Here is a 9,434-nt window from a genome sequence, read left to right as displayed (position 1 = left end):
AACATTCCTCTCTTGAATTGCGTGGGTGCAAATGTAGGGGTGTCCTTTGTGTGCAAGAAAATTTAATGGAGCAGGTCCCTCTATGTGTAGTATACATATATGATATATGTATGTGAATGTAATTATAGTTGTATGTGTATGAGTATATCACCAATTTTGTTTATTGATCTATGAGTGTATATGAGTGTTTATTGATCTATGCTCTCATGTATACGTGTGCCCGAAGAGAACTGTGAATGTGAAGGGGTGTTTGTGGGTGTGAATGTGTGGACAGTGGTTATTTGTTTTTTATGTGTGTATTTGTGCATATATAACGGTGGTTACATGTAATTGTGTATGGGTTGTGTGTGATTGCTTATGTTTATGTGTGTTTGAGTGGGTGTGAATGGCAAATACGTGTGTATTATTTGCATGTTTAATTTTAGGGGAGGGGGAATACTATAGGTTCTTATATATATATATATTATGAGTTTGCTTATTTTGTTGAAAATGAAGGCTATTTTGGGAACATATTTTGTTGGGCATATATAGTTTCCTTTTTGGGGGGGCGGAGGAGGGGGGAGAGACAACTTGTGGGTGTTCTTTCTTCTTCTTTCTTTGTCTCTATTGCTCCTCAACAAGTAGCAAAGAATCACTTTTCTTCTTCTTTCTTCCCAGCCCCCTCAAAAGCCAATCCAACCATAGTTAGGATCGATTTAATGTTCTACCCTAGCTAGGGCGGAATGGGAAAGGTCTTAAGTTTGTAGGAAGGACCTAGGGATGAATTTGAGGGGATGCTCTCCTATGTCCATAGGGTCTAGGGATGATTTGGGGTTCCTAGTTCAGAACAACTGACCTAAAAATTATGGAGTCCCTAGGTCCAAGTGAAGGCCCTTGTGATGAATGTAGGGTCCATGGGTCGAAATAAGGGAGTCAAGAACGTTATTTGTGTAACTTCTTCTCATGTATGTAATTAGAATCCCAAAACACAAATTTTGTCATTGTCCTTGAAGGGATGGCTTGATAGTCCAGATTTAGAAGCAAAGAAGTTAGGGTAGTGAATCAAGAGGGCATGTAAGACCAACATCAACAAGAGACGACAAGGTCGTTGAACGCTGGGATGTTGCACCGAAACTCGAGGATCTCCCCCTTAAGATTCATTCGTGAACAATTCTTCTCTAATTATTTTCTTCTTCATCATCTTCTCCACAACATATTTGTTGTTTTAGGGTTTTATTTACTTCTTCTTCATGAAATTTAGGGTTCTCAGTTTATGATTTATTTCTAAAAAATTACTACCATAGAGCTTCCATGTGTCTCTCTTTCTTCCCACTGAATAATGAGTTCTCTTCACCATTTTATAAGATGAAAGAGGCTTTCTTCCCAAATAAAAAAGTAGGTGCTTTTTAATTTTAGCACATGCCATGCTTTTTTTCCCGCAATTACACACCCTATTTTCCCCCTCACTCATATTACAAACTCTTAGCAATTGAGCTAAGACTTTTTTATTGTTTTAAATGTAACACATTACTTGTCCTTCATACTACACCTTAGCTTTATCATTCAACCTTCTTAATCTTTGTAGTTTAACTTATTTCCTCCTATGTGCTCCCCACATCACGACATCGTCCTCTCTTGCTCATAATAGTAGTCATCTATGTTGTCGTTGCCATGGTTGCAACAACTGTGGCAACCATCCATCACCACCTCCATTGTCATCGGGTGCTATTACCATCTCTTGCATGTGAAAATTGAGAAGGACCATCGGAGACTTGAACAGGAGAGGATAGTACACCGAGTTTATAGCTCAAGTACTTGAAGATGTGTTTAAATTTGTTAGTTTTTAATAAGTATTTAGATAATTGTGATTGGAGTTGGAGTCTGCAAATTTATGTGCATTAGTAGGCGATTGTTACTGTACGAAATGTACGAGAGATTTATAAGTGTGATGAGTGAGGGTGAAAGGCTTAATGTTGTTGTTGTGTATATGTAAATGTGCATAAGTGTAATTGTGAGTGTGTGTACATACGTATATGAACACATGCACACGCGTGTGCATTTGGACAGATACGAGCAGGTGTGAGTGAGTGATTAGTGTGAATGGCCAAGGGGGCTTGCAGCCCTATGTATCTACCCCTTCTTGTAACTATTTAACCCCTCTGTGGGGAATGAATGAACAAGGAAGATTTATCTCTCAATCTCTCTCTCTCTTTTCATCTCTTTTCCCTTACGTTGAACCCCCTTGGGAGGGGGTTGGAGCCATTCTAGGCACCACCCCCCACCCAGCAATGCTTCTCAATGCACATCAACATCTTTGCCCATCAATTCCACAATCCTCATCATCTCCATCACTATCAACATTCATTATCATAATCATCATTAACCCTATTTCTATCTTCATCATTATTATCAACCCTAACCCTAAAACCATAAACATTATTTTGGCGACCACGATTCCTACAAGGTGCAACGAATGACGGGGAATGGATGACTAGACCGACGAACGACCTAGTCACCGAATGAGCGAGAAGACTAGTCGAGAGACTGCGGAGGCGGAAGGCCTACCGGCAGGTGGTCGAGGAGATCTGACAGGATCGGTCTTTTCCCAGAGAGATTCGGTAGGTCGTAGAGGAGACAGTTCGGTTGCAAAACCAACAACATTCAAACGAAGGCAACAGTCAGCGTGACACATAATTGATACTACAAACCCTAACCATTGGCGACGGGGACTCGAAAGCATTTTCCGCATTTGAGTCAGAGTCGGGACGACGAACACAACGTCCTTTCAAACTACCTAAGTAGTCACGACACTCTGAATGAACAAGAGGACGACAATTCGGAGCACTCGCCGACACCAGTATCGGAAACGACACCAATACCGTTGGAAACGAGAGGAATCAGGACCAACAAAGTGAGAGGACGAACAATTGAGTACCAACACCACCACCAAACCAACAATCGGAAGAAAAGAACGAGCGCGTATTGATGCCACCACCGAACCGGCAATCGGAGAAAACGAATGATCAAGTACCGACACCACCCCCGAAACAACCTTTAGATGACAACATCATGTCGTACCATACCCGAAATATCGGGATGACCCAGATGCAAAGGCACATGTCTATGCCTTCTTACAGACATGGGAAGCTAACCATGTCTCGCAACAATTGATAGAAGCAGAGGTCGAGTGTTCAAAAATCGCGGAGTTCGGAATGACCTTGGAAGGACCAGCAGTGACGTGGCATGCAAAGCATCTTCCCGGTAGCTTTGCTACGTTTGATGCCCTAAAGGAAAAAAAATTGTGACTATTTCACCAACAAGTTGAACAGAGGGAGCTGGTTGGACAATTTTACACGACCTATCAAGAACCTAATGATATGGTTCCATACTTCATCATTCGCTTCCAAACACTGGACATGAAATTGCTAATAAACTAATCGGTATCATGATGTACCTGAATGGGGAAGAGGAAGCCAAATATATTTTTTTGTATGTGAATTCTCCAGAGCACCCCCGGAGGATGAGGTGAAAACAATATTTTTGGTCGCACTTCGGGAGCCTCCCCGGACAATGCTAACAATGCTGGATTTCCAGACCAACACTATCGATCAAGTTATCAACCGGGTATTGGAAATAGATAAGAACAGTAATTACATGTCGATGGGGACTCTCCAATGAGCACTTCCTAAAGAGGAGGATCTGCGATTCTACCGGGCAATGCAATGCACCACATACCTCAACCTCAGACATTCCACATTAGAATGCACAATGTGGACTCAATGTATACTATGCCACTCCCGGTCACACACTATAGACTGGTGTGAGTAAAATTTGTTAAATCGGCAAGTGGCACTGGACCGACATATTGAGCCCCGAAGTGAGCAACGACAAGATGAGGAACGGATCCAGCGGGATGAATGTTACCGACCGGAACGTGGTGACCGGTATGAGGATAGACGAAGAGACGCCTACGATTGGGATCGTTACGAGCGCGATTACTCCTTGGATTATGACCGGCAAAGGGATGATAGAAGGTACCTGGAACGATGAGCCTACCTAGACGAGGACACACGAAACTTGGAACACTAGGGGTACTGCAATCACCGACGCAATCAGAACCGTAGTGGGAATTTTCGCCGAGATGAGCATTGTGAACAAGCTCGAGAATATACCGTTGAGAGCTGGATCCAAACACGGCCATCCCACAACTAGAGCAACAGAGGTTGGAAGATACCAACCGGATGAATCCCGATACCCTGCCTCGTAGCACAGAAAAAGGGGAATCAAGCAATATCTAAACCCTAAACCCTAAACCCTAAACCGGTCCGACCAACCAGACTCATCCGGGACCTCGAAATTACAATCAGAGGGTATGCGTTCCGAATCTTCGCAGTGGTACCCCCTACTATTAGGACGACCATGGTTGCGAACGACGCATATTAAGCAAAACTGGCAGAAGAACGTGATTACCTTCCGATGAGGGAAAACTAAGGTGCGGGTGTCGACACAACAACAGGTTGGTATAACTAAGCAACTAATGCCACTGTACGCAGAGAGTATTAACATGCTGAATGGATTGTCAGATGACGAAGTCAACTGATATCTAGAGGAACACCCCAAGATTGTGCCGTTATTTGAAGTAGATGTAGCCGAAGCCGTCACGCTGTACATCACGCACTTGGATGAGCCGGATCGGGAGGTAGTCCGGGAACTGCGGCAGGCACAAGATTCATTGGAGAGGGAAATGTTGGCCGTTGGCGGCCAAGTATGTAATGAGGAAGGGGTGAGCTGGTTTCCGGATATATAATAATAATATTAGTTATAAGAACGGACGGATCCGGAATAAGTATGCCAATCCGGATCCGGTTGCCGGTTAGGCACTGTTTTGTAGCACAGAACCGGATGCCTATAAAAGGATCCGGGTATCGATGTATTTAGACGACGAAACATTAATATAGGAGCGTGATTATTGTTTATTTGATCTTTATTCCGTCCTGTGTTTAATGTATTGATCTTACGCGTGTAACACTGTGTTTTGTAAATTGGATCTCCACCGAACATTAATTGGTTGAAGCCTATTGGAGTCGGAAATCCTTACCGCAACCACCCCTTTGGTGAAGTGATCCGGAAGGACACCCTGTGTTAGTGGCTAGTCCGGCCCAGGAATAACAAGAAATGGCAATATCCCAAAGAGTAAAGGCATCGAAGCTGGAAGAAGCCAACCTCGGGACATGGGAAGCACCGAGACCTGTAAATGTGGCAAAGGAGATGCCACCGGAATAGAAAATGGCAATGGTGGAGCTACTCAAAGAATTCCGGGATGTTTTTGCATGTGCGTACAAAGATATGCGAGGCTTGGACCCCTAGCTGTACCAACATCAGATTCATCTGGGTAAGGATGCAAAGCCAATAGCGCAACGACGTTACTGAATGAACCCAAATTACGCAGGAAAAGTAAAGGAAGAAATTGATAAGCTGCTAAGAGTTGGCTTTATCCGAATGGTAAAACAAGTGATGTGGTTGAGCTCGATAGTTGTCATACAAAAAAAGAATGGAAAAATCTGGTTTTGTGTTGACTACCGGAAGCTGAATACGACCACGATGATTAACGCTTTTCCGCTACCATTCACAGATAGGGTATTAGATGTGGTTGTTCGTCACAAAGTGTACAATTTCTTGGATAGATTCAGCGGATACAATCAAATTCGGATGCGCCCGGCGGACCAGAACAAGACGACATTCGTCATGGAGTGGGGAGTGTTCGTCGTAGTGGTCATGATATTTGGATTGAAAACAACACCGACGACGTTTAAGTGAATCATAATGGAGATATTCAGAGAATACATCCCAATGTTTATGCAAGTATTTATGGATGATTTTGCAGTCTATAGCTGACAAGAAGATCATCTGAACCATCTCTGGATGTGTTTGGAAAAGTGTCGAGTATCTCGACTAAGCCTCAGTTCGGCAAAATGTGTTTTCGGGGTAACAAGCGGGGCACTACTCGAACACATCGTCAGTAAGGACGGAATTGCTGTAGACCCGGACAAGGTAAAAGCAATCTTGCAAGCACCAACGCCAACCAACGCCAAAGCATTGAGCTGGTTCTTAGGACAGATCTAGTGGCACAGTCGGATGCTCCGATACCTAACAGAATTCGCAACTCCATTGCATGCAGTCGTGCACCACGTACCCTTTTAATGGACGGAGCAAGAAGAGAAGGCGTATCAAGCGCTAAAAGTGATGTTGTCACAAACTCCGGTGGTGCAACCTCCCGATTGGACAAAAGATTTTCATGTGTTCGTTGATGCGTCAGACATAGCAATCGGGAGAGTCCTCATGCAACTTACCGAACCAAAGTGGTACCGCCTGTTATATTACGTGAGCCAGAAACTCTCAAAAGCTGAACGGAATTACTCCACAATAGAAAGAGAAGCTCTGGGGATGGTATATAACGTCACAAAGTACCTCCATTATATGTTAGGGTGCAAGTTTTCATTCCATGTTGACCACTCGGCACTAATCTATTTGGTATCCAAGGTGTCATTAACTTGGTAAGCACGCGAGATGGACACTACTACTACAGGAGTTCGAATTTGAGATCTACCACCGACCGAGAGTACAACATGCGGTAGCCGCTACTTGAGTTGGCTAGAATCCGGCGAAGCAGGGGATGGAGTCCAAGATGAATTTCCCGATGCCGAGCTATTCAAGGTTACCACGGAGATGACTGTAGATGAGGCAGTGGCCGGAGAAGATAAGTGGCTCACCAACATGCACCAGTTCATGAATACCGGATTACCTCCGGAAGAACTCATCCGGGATGAACAGAAACGCCTTGCGGTCCAAAGTTAACACTTTTGTTTGGTGCAGGATACGTTGTTCCATAAGGGATTCGTCGACATCTGGCAGCGCACGATGTGGAGTGATGAGAAAGAAACAATCTTATGAGAGGCGCACTGCAGCGTTGCTGGTGGGCATTATGCCGGAGACGCCACCACCCGGAAAATTTGGCGGAGTTATGGTGGTCGACAACCCTCAAGGATGTGGTTCGACATTGTAAAGAGTGCGATCTATGCAAGCGATTGGGACAACCAATGGAGCAGACTCGGATGCCCCATCAACCAATGTTGCCATTGCAACCTTTCCAAAAGTGGGGGTTAGACTTTGTGGGATCATTTACACCACCGACAATGCGTACAGGGAACCGGTATATCATAGTGGCCGCCAACTATTGTACAAAATAGGTGGAAGCAAAAGCGATCCAGGACAACACCGCGACATCAACAACTAAGTTTCTATACGAGTACATATGGTGCCGATACAGGTGCCCGATCGAGCTAATTAGCGACTAGGGAGGACATTTCCTTGGCCACGTGGTGGAAAGCCTAACTTCCTTCTATGCAATAGTGCATAAATGCAACATGCCATACTACCTGCCAGGGAACGGATTGACGGAGTCAACAAATAAGACACTCCAAAACATCCTCTGGAAGATTGTAAATGAGAACCAGACGGATTGGGACACCAAACTACACAACATGTTATGGGCGTATAGGACGACATATAAAATGAGTATCTGGACAACACCGTTCTGGTTGGCATTCAGACTAGAGGTGGGAATGCCCATGGAGTTTCAGATCCCCAATTTACAGATTCAGGTCTGGGAGCGATTGAGCGAGAAGGAATCCAAAATAATCTGGTTGGCAACATTATGTGAATTAGAGGAACACCGGATAACTAGTGTGTTGCAATTAGAGCTTGAAAAACGAAGACGGAAAGCTTTTGTGGATCGGCATAGGAAAGGCAATGAGAAGGACTTTGGCATAGGCAAGCCGGTATTGGTATTCCATCCTAGATGGGTAGTATGTCGGGGAAGCTGCGGTTCCGATGGACTGGACCGTTCTAGATTACAAGGGAGTTCAAAGGGTCTTACCAACTAGGAACGCTAGCCGGCTCGGTAGTAGACAAATGGGTCAATGGGTACCGTCTGAAGCCGTACAAAGGACTGATGCCGGAGAACCCGTTTAAGGAACCAGAGGAACGATAGGAAACCGGAGGAGAAGCGGTAGCCGGGGAACGTCCGACGACAACGGAGCTGGTACAACCGGGTACAACAGAGACCTAACGACGCTTGGTACGGTGTGGTACCTTATGCCGTGCATTATTAAAAAAAAGAAAAAAGATATCATGTAGAGGCCAAGAACAAAATGATATGATGAAAAGTTGCATGTGAAGAAAAAAAAGAAAACAAAGAAAAAAAAGGAAAAAAAGAAAAAAAAGAAAAAAGGGATATGATGAAAAGTGGCATGCAGGGAGATATCATTCGAGATTTTAAATGGTTACAATGAAAAAGTGTGTCATCAGCTATTTTTAGCGCACCACGCGCCATAAGTTACTATTATGGTACACGATGTGCATGCGTGAGAATCAAGAAGAATATGTGGCGGCTGGGAATATGGGGGCACAAAACTTCAGGACGGCTGAAGGAGTTTCATATCGCGAGTACAAGATCTTGAGAGCACAATAGAGCATGCAAGGTTCCGGACAAGCACAAGCCATCAACAGAGCACAAGCACCCACCCGCAACAACGAAGAGTTTACAGAACCGATGGCACTTTCGACCGCCACCAGAGATTGACTCAACAAGAACGACCTTGAAAGATTCATTCAGGTAGCTGATGCCCCACCACACGAGGAACCAGAGAAGGTCGCAACAATGATCGACCTCGATGAGATCTTCGAAGGCACAATGCAGGTTCTCATCGGGTTACTTGTTGGAGGCTTGTGCTCCATTGAAAACCCCTTCACAGAAATCTTGACTGATACTTTGGGGAGTACTCCATAGCAAGCAAAGCTTACCGGACATAGGGCGACAGAAATCCCATGTTCTAGGAAATAGCTCGTGTCTTATTAGGGTATGGATTTGTGCACCCTCCACCACCCGCCATGCCGAAGAACATGGCCGGATTCATCATTACAACGTTCGAAGGGCTCAAGGTGAACTGGCTGGTGATTGTGGCCGACTCGTTACGGGTGGGAATAACGTCTGTAATGAATGGGAAGAAAGCATGGGGCGGATTAGTACAGTGGTTAACACTATCGGTACCCCCAACACGCACCATCAAGCCAAAGAAGCGAGCCCGGCCAGAAATCACACCTAACAAGTCCTCCAAACGGCAACATCTCCTAGCAAAACACCCCCTCGGATGGACAACATGAGACTTGTCTCGGCGGGACGAAGAAGCGTCGGCGAACCGAAGGTAGGAGCCAGTGGAGAAAGTTCTAGAAAAGATGGCGAAACCAATCAAGATAAAGCTACGATGGCATGAAAGAGACCAAGAGGAATTGGTACACAGGGTAAACCAGGAAACTGTGGAAGAGGAACTAGCTGAAACCCTCCAGCGATGCCCACGGAAGCGCAACAGTGAGCAGCAAGGGGAAGGATTGGGTCC

This window comes from Azolla caroliniana, unplaced genomic scaffold (assembly GCF_043228905.1).
Source record: "Azolla caroliniana isolate FFs.n. ecotype wild unplaced genomic scaffold, voAzoCaro1.0.p SCAF_6, whole genome shotgun sequence".
Classification (NCBI taxonomy): domain Eukaryota; kingdom Viridiplantae; phylum Streptophyta; class Polypodiopsida; order Salviniales; family Salviniaceae; genus Azolla; species Azolla caroliniana.
This window is presented reverse-complemented; position numbering follows the sequence as displayed.